Source organism: Lynx rufus, unplaced genomic scaffold, assembly GCF_022079265.1.
Source record: "Lynx rufus isolate CCGP_SWC_20201006 ecotype Redwood Valley unplaced genomic scaffold, mLynRuf1.p SCAF_16, whole genome shotgun sequence".
Taxonomy (NCBI): Eukaryota; Metazoa; Chordata; class Mammalia; order Carnivora; family Felidae; genus Lynx; species Lynx rufus.
Window position 1 is genome coordinate 28,296,344 of NW_025814830.1, and position 10,786 is coordinate 28,307,129.

At 48.6% G+C, this 10,786-nt stretch overlaps 1 non-coding gene across 1 annotated transcript; it reads left to right on the forward strand.

Annotated features, from left to right (window-relative positions):
- The first annotated feature begins 394 nt into the window (after positions 1-394).
- On the forward strand, positions 395-479 carry TRNAP-UGG (transfer RNA proline (anticodon UGG)). Its single transcript has one exon. It is a non-coding gene; the product is annotated as a tRNA-Pro (tRNA).
- Positions 480-10,786: the final 10,307 nt, after the last annotated feature.

A 10,786-nucleotide genomic window follows, 5' to 3' on the forward strand; every position in this document is an offset into this window, starting at 1 on the left:
AGTTTTGTGGACATGAACTTTATCTGAGCTGTCACTTGGACTCTTCTTTATTCCTAAGCCAGTGGTGTAGAACAGAGGTTAGCAACCTTTTTCTTAAAGGGTCAGACAGAACTTTAGGCTTTAAAGCTATCTGGTCTCTGTTACAACTGCTCATTCCTGTGACTGTAGCATGGACACAGCCATAGACAACATGCAAATGAATATGTGGGCTGGGATTGTGTTCCAATAAATCTTTCTTTATAAAAACAGGTGAACTCGGCCCCCGGGCCATAGTCTGTAGGCGCCGACTGTGGACTGAGAGAATGGTTCCCGGATCTCGGGCCGGGGTCACGACCTACTGGATTCTCAAGCTTCAGGAAATCAGTTCATCTCATTACATGAAATTGAGAGGGGCGCCCGGGTGGCTCAGTCGGTTGAGCGTCTGACTTGGGCTCAGGTCATGATCTCAAGGTTCGTGGGTTCGAACCCCACGTCGGGCTCTGTGCTGATGGCTTGGAGCCTGGAGCCTGCTTCGGATTCTGGGTCTCCCTCTCTGTCTGCCCCTCCCCCAATCATGCTCTGTCTCTCTCTGATTTTCAAAAACAAATCAACATTAAAGATTTAAAAAAAAAAGAAATTGAGATAAGGATGTGGTGAGAATCAAATAACTGAATATGTAAGTGACTTAGAATTTCTCAAAACGGAAAGTATTATCGTGTGCCGCCCTTCAAGGTTTTTAAGTTAGAACCCACATTGATTTTAGCACCACAAACTCAAGTCTAGGCAAGCCTGCAGACTTTGAGATCTCAAAGGAAAGAGCTCAGTGTTTTGGATGAGATCCTATTGATTTTCTGAACACAGTATATTCACTGAGTACCAATTATGCGTCAGACGTGGGGTGACGACGGAAGGCGCTGATGCCGTGCCGTGCTCTGTGATAATGTTTGAGTTTGAGGGAGTACCTATTTGGGTTATCGGTGAAAAAAAAAAAAAACCTTTCAGACAAAACAATTATTTTAATTTAGTGCTTTTGTGTTTCAAAACCAATCCACTAAGATGTGACTCTGAGGTCCTTAAGTACAATTCACATCTGAACTTGACTCCAGTTGGATTTGGTCAGTATAGTGTAACCACCAGGGTATTAATTGAAGCACGAGGAAATACCTCTGGTCAGTTTCATTACCTAATGGCACTTTGGTTTTCTAATGCATCTTACTAAAGAGCTCTTGCATATGCATAGACTAGTCCAGATTTTACAAGGAAGAGTTTATGCTGATTAAAAAACAAAAACAAAACTGGCCATATTCTCCTTAGGCTTCAAGAACTTATTTTTCCTATTAGTTTTCCCACATATGACTGTACTTTAAAATAATGGCTGGATTTCATTGAACACTGTTAGTGTTTTTTGTTGTTGTTTGTCTATAAAATTTAAAATCCTCTGCTGGTTTAATGTATATGTCTGAGTCGAGTTCCCGAATATTACTGACTATAAAAGACGCATTCCCTCAAATGTTAAATAATTTCTTTAAAATGTGGTGGTTTTGGGGTGCCCGGATGGCTCAGTGGGTTGAGCGTCCGACTTCAGCTCAGGTCATGATCTCACCACTCATGGGTTCGAGCCCTGCGTCGGGCTCTGTGCTGATGGCTCAGAGCCTGGAGCCTGCTTCAGATTCTGTGTCTCCCTCTCACTGCCCCTCCCCTGCTCGCGCTCTGTCTCTATCTCTCAAAAATAAATATTAGCAAAAATTTTTTAAAAATAAAAAATGGTGACTTTATGCTAGGCATAACATTTTGTTTTCCTTACCCTGACTTCCTTTAAGAATTAAGCGTACCCTTTGCTAATTCAATTACTCAGTATCGACTCTAAACTTTCTGTTTAAAACCTGATTTGATGAAAAGCCATTTGAAATGTTAGTTCGTATTGTTCTCTCAGAGTGTGGGAGCACTGATATTCCATGCCTGATACATGATCCGGTTCCACGGGGTTTTATTTTTGTTTTAAAACATATTGAAAGCACAGTCTAAAATAAGAATACTTTAAACTGTAATCATATCAATTTATTAAGTACCGACTGAGTTCCATTCAAATTTATGAGGGGGGAAAAAAAAGGAAATAAGAAATAACCAAGTCCTAACCCAATAGAAAGAAATTGTGAAAAGACCTTTTTTTTTTTTTCAAAGTTGGCCCTTGTTCAAGCTACATATGGTCACATAATCTTTTAAAAAGCACAACTCAAGTCTCAATTTAATTATGTAATAGCATAAATGGAATTACACTGCTGATGAAGTTCAGTGCTTAAGCATCAGCACAGCAGGCTGGCTGAGTGACCCTGACTCAGTGCGCTTGGGCCATTGAGGCAGCCCGGGGCACCTCCACGTCTTGCCTCCCCTGAGCTAAATCACGGTCACTGGGCTGGATGGATCCTTCACACTCATGGCCTTCCAGTTACCTTGTAAACACGATCGTAATGCAAAGTCAACGACCGCTTAACAGGACGACCTTCTGTACGCGTTCTCCTTTTTGTATTTTTTGGGTCCCAGGGATGAGCTGATGGAAGAGCCTTGGCTTTCATAGAAGACTTCTAGCTTGAACTCTGGGGAGACTGAGCAAACATTCTACTGAGCAAGTCTGCTTGGGCTCTGTACTGCTCTCGCTGTCCGCCGTGCTGGCCAGCCTCCATATTGCTAATAATCTGCAGGGAACACGAAAGGCTTTCAGTTCAGCTTTTCTCCTTTTACAGAGGAAGCCGCGAAAATATGAGTGAATACCTTTGGCTATGGGTCATACCCTTGGTGGCTTGAGCTGGGGCCTGGCTCTTCTGATGTCAGCCACGGCCTTTAGATCAACACCATCTTTTGGTGGGCACATCCACCAAGCTAGACCCCCTCCTCTCGTGGCGCTGCCCACAAAGGCGTCCATCAGGGCGCACATCACAGTGTCTTTGTGTTTCCCAGTAGCGTTGGAACTCTTCAAGGGATTACATTTTGTTCTCTGTATGCTCAGCACCTAGAACAGGGTCTATTGCGTATTTATAAAGGGCACTGTAACCAGAGAATTGTCTCTGCACAATGACAGATCTTGATTCTTTATATTTACTAGCTCACAGAGATTTGTTTTGTCAATGTTTTTATTTATTTCTGAGAGAGAGAGAGAGAGGAGACATGGGGGAGGAGCGGAGAGAGAGGGAGACACAGAATCCAAAGCAGGCTCCGGGCTCTGAGCTGTCAGCCCAGAGCCCGACACAGGGCTCAAACTCATGAACTGCAAGATCATGGCCTGAGCTGAAGTCTGACGCTTGATCGACTGAGCCCCCCCGCCCCCCAGGTGCCCCTGGAGATTTCTTTTTTCAGATAAGAAAACAGACCCAACAAAGTTGGATAATCTACTGAGGTTCTCATTACCGCTAAGTGGCAAGACGGGATTTGGACCTAAATCTGTCTCCCAGACCCAAGCTCTTTGGATCCTACCCTGAAATAATGGAACGTAAGGTTAAAAAAAAAAAAAAAAAAAAAAAAAAGACAGGTTCCCACAGAAACCGTATTTGAAGTGCCGTGAGACTTGGGGAAGGGATCACCACCGGCCTGAAAAATTCCTTGGCCCGTCTGCCCTCCAGGACTCTCAGATAACATCCGAGTCCAAAAGCGTGCTCCCCTGCTCATTTTCCAGTGGGAGTCAGTCCATGGCAGTGTGCTGCACCTCTGTGCCCTTAGACCTGAGAGCCATAGGAGATTAGCCTTGAGAATTTCAGTGGAGGAGAAGGGCACCGTGGCCCGGTTAATCAGAAAGCATGCCAAGGTACTCCCGGTAAGCCCCAAATAGCTGTGCTAATGCAAGGCAGGCAATAACCCATGTAGCCTCTTCGTGGTGGCTAAATCCAACCATGGCTCACGCAACGAGCCACCTGCCAGAAAGCCACTTGTTGGTCACAGCGCCATCCCCTGCCTGCCACCATGTGTCACTCTGTCTCATCAGAACCACTCAGCTGCTCCTTAGAACTTGTGAAGCTACTATTTGATCGCTCAAACCATTCTGCCAAGAGCGTGCTTATGGGTCATTAGCTACAACGCCAACTTGCATTGTCTATGAAAAGCTAGATTTGGGGTGGTATTTCTGGCCTTTGAAACCGACATGTGATGGAGGGTGATGACGGAGATGCTTTCTCACAACTTGCTAACTTGCTCCTGTTAGAAAGAAGCCTTCTGGGGGTCGCTGGGTGACTCAGTTGGTTAAGTGTCCAACTCTTGATTTCGGCTCGGGTCGTGATCTCACAGGTCGTATGTTCGAGCCCTGTGTCGGGCTCTGCTCTGACAGTGCAGAGCCTGCTTGGGATTCTCTGTGTCCCTCTTCTACTCGTGCTCTCTGTCTCTTTCAAAGCAAATCAATAAATTTTTTTTTAACATTTATTTATTTTTGAGACAGAGAGAGACAGAGCATGAATGGGGGAGGGTCAGAGAGAGAGGGAGACACAGAATCTGAAACAGGCTCCAGGCTCTGAGCGGTCAGCACAGAGCCCGACGCGGGGCTCGAACTCACGGACCGCGAGATCATGACCTGAGCCCAAGTCGGCCGCTTAACCGACTGCGCCACCCAGGCGCCCCTCAAAACAAATAAACTTTAAAAAAAAAAAAAAGCAACCTTTCGGTTCAAATAACATGGTAACTTACAGAGTCACCATTTTTTTGTGTTTCCTATTCTATTACCTTGCCTTGAAAAAAAAAATCTGTGGGGGCGCCTGGGTGGCTCAGTCGGTTGAGCGGCCAACTTCAGCTCAGGTCATCTCGCGGTCCGTGAGTTCGAGCCCCGCGTCGGGCTCTGTGCTGACCACTCAGAGCCTGGAGCCTGTTTCAGATTCTGTGTCTCCCTCTCTCTCTGCCCCTCCCCCGTTCATGCTGTGTCTCTCTCTGTCTCAAAAATAAATAAATGTTAAAAGAAAAAAAATAGAAAAAAAATCTGTGCTTCTTACTTTTCCAAAAAAAAATCCTTTTAGAAATCGAAAGTTATCCTTTTTTTTTCATTTTAAATAGGATAGTAAGAAGGAATAACTCATCATGCTTCCCTTTTTGCTTTGATTGCCAGGAAGCTCTAAACCCAAATCTGTTTTTCCTTGCACACGTTTTCCCCTAGTTCGATTGAATCACCATAATCGTTACCCATCACCCCATTATTACCCAGCATTGTTCTTTTTCTGTTCTTTTACCGTTTCTGTCCTTTTTGGGGGGAAAGATACCTAATTTCTTTTTGAAAAGCAGAGGAGTATAAATAATTGAATCATTCTTAACCCCAATACACACTGCAGATAAATGTAGCCTTTCAAAAATGATTCTTCCCTTCACCCTGCCATTCTGAAATTCCCGATGGCACATCCTTCATAGGAGCAGAGAACCACTGATGCTATAGCTTGCATTTGGCCTCCAGCCTAGACCTCAGACACAGAAGCTGAGTTAGGGCCTCTCTTCGGGTACTCGGGAGGATCAATGTTATTGCCACGGGCAGCTCCCCAGCCCCTCCTACAGCCTCCTTCCAACAGGTTACAGGATCAAGATACTCTGATGCTTGTTATCACTTATTATGGTTGACGTACAACCATCCCAGAATAACATCTATTTTAACGCCTGGATTATTTTTTTCTAAAATTAACGGGCAAGATCCTAAAACTCTCCTTATTACAAAAGACAACGTGATTAATCACAAATAAAACCCCTCCGAGCATAAACGAATAAGGTTTGAGCCACTTCGAGTTATTTTTCCTGTCTGATAAAACCATTATCACATTTACAGCTTTTACAATGCTGAACCACATTCCTTTGATCATCTTATAAAATTAATTGATCTTGCTTATCTATTGTTCTATTTTAAATCATTTAATTGAGGATATTAAGAGAAGTAATGGTAACAACTGAGGCGTTTATTAGGCACTGATGTTCAAACCTTCAGTGTGATGTTCACCGTCTGAATTTCTCTATCACCAAATTCTATTCTTGTGGGAATTTACATATAGAACACCTCCAGCCACAAATAATTTGCTGTTGCCTGACGTTCTGAAGGACAGACGTACGCTGTGGCAAATCACTGCGGCTATACTTAATTTTAATTATTCTTTGAAATCAGATAGATACCCTGCAGTGAAATTCTTATAATTAAATAGAAATTAAAAGTTTCTAAAAGCCTTAATTTCAACTTCAAATCTAAATGCAAATGAATGCAGGAAAGAGTCTCCCTCCCCCACCCTCCCTCGCCAAAATTACGAAGGAATTCTCTGAAAGCTTAGGTTGATCGTGAAACCTATATTGTGGCTCCAAAGAGGCCCTTCAGCCCCCGAGGCCATTCCCTTCGGCACTGCCTGGCCAGGGTCACCTGCCGGAGAGTCTGGAAGCCCCAGTTTCCCCAAATGACAGGTGGATGCATTCAGAGAAGTGGTCCCAGGGAACAGGATGGTGGAACTGACGGGCGGGACGGGGACAGGGAGGGAGCCCATTAAAGGTACGTTAACGAACCAGTCAAACTGGGGCTTGAGCCTGCTGGAGAGCACTGGGAGTCAGTGTCGAATGCGGTGGGTCTCAGAGTTATCCCATCTGACGGGCGAGGGAGTGGAGGTACTTATCCTTCACTCCAATCAGTCATTAACAGGGCTCGCTTCCAAAGAGGGTCAACTCCCCGGCACGGAAGTCCTTGAGTGTGAGCCCCGTGGGTGTCTCAGCCCGAGAAAGACCCCAGGGAGAGGGCCCCAGCTGCTAAGGATCCCTGAGGGACCTAAAGAAATAAGGGACCAGGGGCAGTATCTCCGGGGTAGGAAACATCTTTACCATAGGGAAGTTGCTGCTCAGCAAAGTCAAGGAACTTTCCCAAGGCAGCACAGCAAGAAACAATGTAGTCCGAATGCACCCCGTCTCCAGAGGTTGGGCCCTTAACCGGGAAACCTGCCAGATGCGGTACCAATGCCGACCTCCTCGCTCGTGTTCCCGGTGCGCCTCCCAGCTAGGGCGCTCCCGTGTCGTCCTGGCGACTCAGGACCCAGCTTCCTGGCTCCCCTGAAGCTCCTCCAGAATCGGGACCACTCCCACCTCAAGCCTTCACCAAATTCCTGCACCGCCTTCCATCTGATCTCTGCGATCGGACAGGAAACCCCAGTGTTGTCTCCGGTCACTGACCCAGGGGGGTACAGTCCCAAGGGCAGGAAAAAGCATTTGGCAGACAAAACCACAACCTGCCAGGCCAAATTCTCATCCAAAAAGAAGCAAAGTGGCATTAAACATTTTTTTAACGTTGATTTAGTTTTGAGAGACAGAGGGTCAGCAGGGTAAGGGCAGGGAGAGAGGGAGACACAGAATTCGAAGCAGGCTCCAGGCTCCCAGCTGTCAGCCCAGAGCCCGACGCGGGGCTCGAACTCACGAACCGCGAGGTCGTGACCTGAGCCGAAGTCGGACAGTTAACCGACTGAGCCACCCGGGTGCCCCTAAACGTATTTTAAGAATACGTTCAAGTCAAAGTTTCAGAAGGCATTGGTTTCTGGGGGGGGGAAAAAAGAGCTTCTTTGCCTTTAAAAACTGCTCTGGAAGATGACAATGGCTGTGACCTCAAGGTGCCCCAAGAAAGATTTGCCCTCAACTTCTACGCCATAGATCCCTATTGAAGTTTTCAAACTTGCTCGTGTTGATTTGAAATTTTAATGTCCTCTGTACCTAATATCATGTTGCTGTTTTCCTAATCCCCCCAGAAAGGTTTGCCTCTTTACAAACGATCGTGGTTCTTAAGGATACGTTTTCCTGGACCGTCTCCCCCTCAAAGTTCATACAAAATTCTCTCTGTAGGACACCGTAGGTCTCCGTGATGTGAACTCAAAAGTCTTCAGGGGCAGATAGGTTACGAGAGCAAGTGAGGTGACCCAGGTAAGGTCGAGGACAAATTGGAGGTCACAGTCCGGTGGTGCCTTCCATTGTTGAGGGACACCCGGAAACGCAGCGTGTGAAAATCTCCCAGACGCTCGATATTGCCAACTGATTTCATTACATTTTCATGGTAATGCAGGCTCAATCCATACACGCGTGTGAGCTGCGGGGACCGAGCCCAGGGGCCACCAGAGCACGGAATGTGGCTCGCAGGCCGTTGTGGTCGTGTTCTTTCGGCCCGTGGACGCGTCACAGATCAACGGGGACAAGAGTTTCAAGTCTTGAAATCTACACGTGAAACCAACGCTGTGGCCGCAAAGGGTTCCTACGCTTCGGCGTTCTGGTTTCCCTTCCCCAAACCGTAGGCACCTAAAGCAGACTTGTGCCCGTCAACTGAGTGACTCTTTCATCCACCGGAGATGGGTGGGCACCTGCCGTGTGCCAGGCACTCTCTAGACGCTGGGGAAACAACGGTAAACAGCCAGACCAAACTTCTCTGCCTTCGTGGCACTTCCTTGATCGGGACGATGATACCCACCACACCTGGGTGACTAGGAGCCGGGGCAGGTGATGGACTAAACACATCGAAAGGACCGACGTCCCCTGGTGCTGAGCTCGGTGTGGCCGGGCTCTGCCTGCCGCCCAGCCCCCCTTCCCCTTCCCCTTTGAAACCCGGGAGCCTCACCGTCATTTCTGGAGCCTCACGTTTGCCTTCAAGTAGCTGTAACCCAAGCCAGATTGAACACAAGCCCCAGCGCCTCCCGGCTTCGTCTCTGCCCGCCCCGTGGAGCCGCACGCGGCAACTGTGATTGTTTCACTGAAAACCATTTAGCAGACGAAATATCTCCCCGCAAAGAGCGCTCGTCCCTTGACCTGTCCTTTCAGGCTGAAGTCAGCGGGAGATGCGCACGGGGCGCGTGTGTTATTTGACAAGCGTTACATCTCCTACAACAGCAGAGACACAACCTTAAAGCTCATTGCCTGGTGCCATTTTGAACCCGGGGTGCCGGCGAGATGGCATTAGGGGGTAATAAGAAAGCTGATAGCTCAGAGCGGAGACGCGGGGCGGGGGGGGGGGTGTGCACAGACAGCAAAACAGCAGAGCAGTTCTTTGCTGTGATTTTGATCATAACCCGAACAGGGGACTCAGACACTCATTTTGCTCCAGACGCGCACGGACGGCACACGAGTTCCGGGCTGCGCTGCGGCTGTGAGAGCCAGGGCATCTCGGTGACACGCAGCAAACCAGAGGGAGTCCCTCTGCCCAGCCCCCCTTCCCATCGTTGCAGAACTAACACAAACTCACGGACACGCGCAGTAGAAGCGGTCAAGGGGTAGTGTTCTTGCCAGAAGGAATTCGATGAAGCGGGGGCGGAGGCAGGCCTGCTTTCCTCATGGAAAACGCTGGAAGGGGCCATAGTACGGGAGGAGGGTCAGGATATCAGAGTGCAAGTTTTAGCTCCGCCCAAGCCGCGCAAATGGAAGGCACTCTGGCTTGGTTGGTGACGCGGGGTGGGGGTGGGGGTGGGGGGGTGTCTCCTCCAGCTGCCATAGGCTGCCCAGGCGTCACCCCTGCTGTGGAATACAGAGCCTTAGTAAACAGCTCCACTGGAGGCCCATTTTACAGGCCAGGAGGCAAAGGCCCAAGAAGTGAAGGGCTTCCCCTAAAGTCACACATCAAGCATCTCCTCGGTGCCAAGCAGTGCCCTACGTGCTGAATCCGGAGAGGACGAGGCCCTGGACCTAGTGAGGAAGCATACGGCATCACTGCTACATGGAGTAGAGACCCAGCAGGGTGAGGGGAAGCCCACGGGTGCGGGAGGTGAGCTTCACGATGCCGAGAGCAGATCCAGAGCCCTCCGAATATATACGTTCCTGGAGTTTAGGGCATCCCAGTTAGAAGTTTTTTTCAGTTGTGAGTGACAGGGAATACAACTCAAACTGCTTAACAAGTTAATAATTTTTAAGCGTGTTCTCACAGTTAAAACATGAAGAGTTCCACCTTCAGGCCTGGCTTGATCCAGTGGCTCAAACAATGTCATGAAGATTCAGCGTCTCATCACCTCTTAATTAACATTTCCGTCCACGTTGGCTTCACTTGCAGGTAGATTTTCTCCATGTGACGGGTCCCCAGCCACCCCAGATTCATTCTTCATAGCTCTAACTTTGACAGAAAGAGAAAGCTTCCTTTCCCCAAGCAGCTTAAACAAAATCCCCAGGCCTGAGTCTCATTGGCCCAAATGCGGTTAACATGCGTATCTCTGAACCAATCACCTTGGCCGGAGACATGAGGTTATCTGATTGGCCAAATCAAAACACAGTCTGGGAGTGGAGTCCACACTACCCAAACCACATTGGCTGAGACTATGGGAAGGGCAGTTACCCAGGAGGACGATTCAGACTGGTTGTCCTGGGGCTGACCCGGTTAAGAAACAAAGATATCCCTCAGAGCGGGCTGGCCTTTGGCGAGAAAGCTAAGACCCTCCACCTCTACTTCCAGGCTTTGCAAGTACTGGGTTGCATAAAATCATAATCGCCCCGGACGCCTCGGCCACGTACCATTTCCGGCCCCTGGAGGCGGCTCTTCCCCTGTCTCTGGATCATAGTATGGATCGCTTGCCTTTCTCCCCCTTGCAGACGCCGGACGGCAGGAGGTGGATTAAGGGGTCAAGAACAAGCCCCGGGCCCCGGCCCAGGCGGGTGAGGCCGTCACGTGCTGCCCCGGGGCGCCGGGTTTCCTTGCGGAATCGCAAGCCCTTCAACTACAGCTCCCGTCGGGTATTCAGTGAGAACGGCTCCGGGACGGCTCTTGTCCTCAGTTTCTCCCGTTGGAGAGAAAGGAGCAGGCGGGGCGGCCGCGGGAGAAACGCCGTGTGGGTTCACACTGGAGAGTGTCCAGTTTCCCACCAAGTTCGAAATA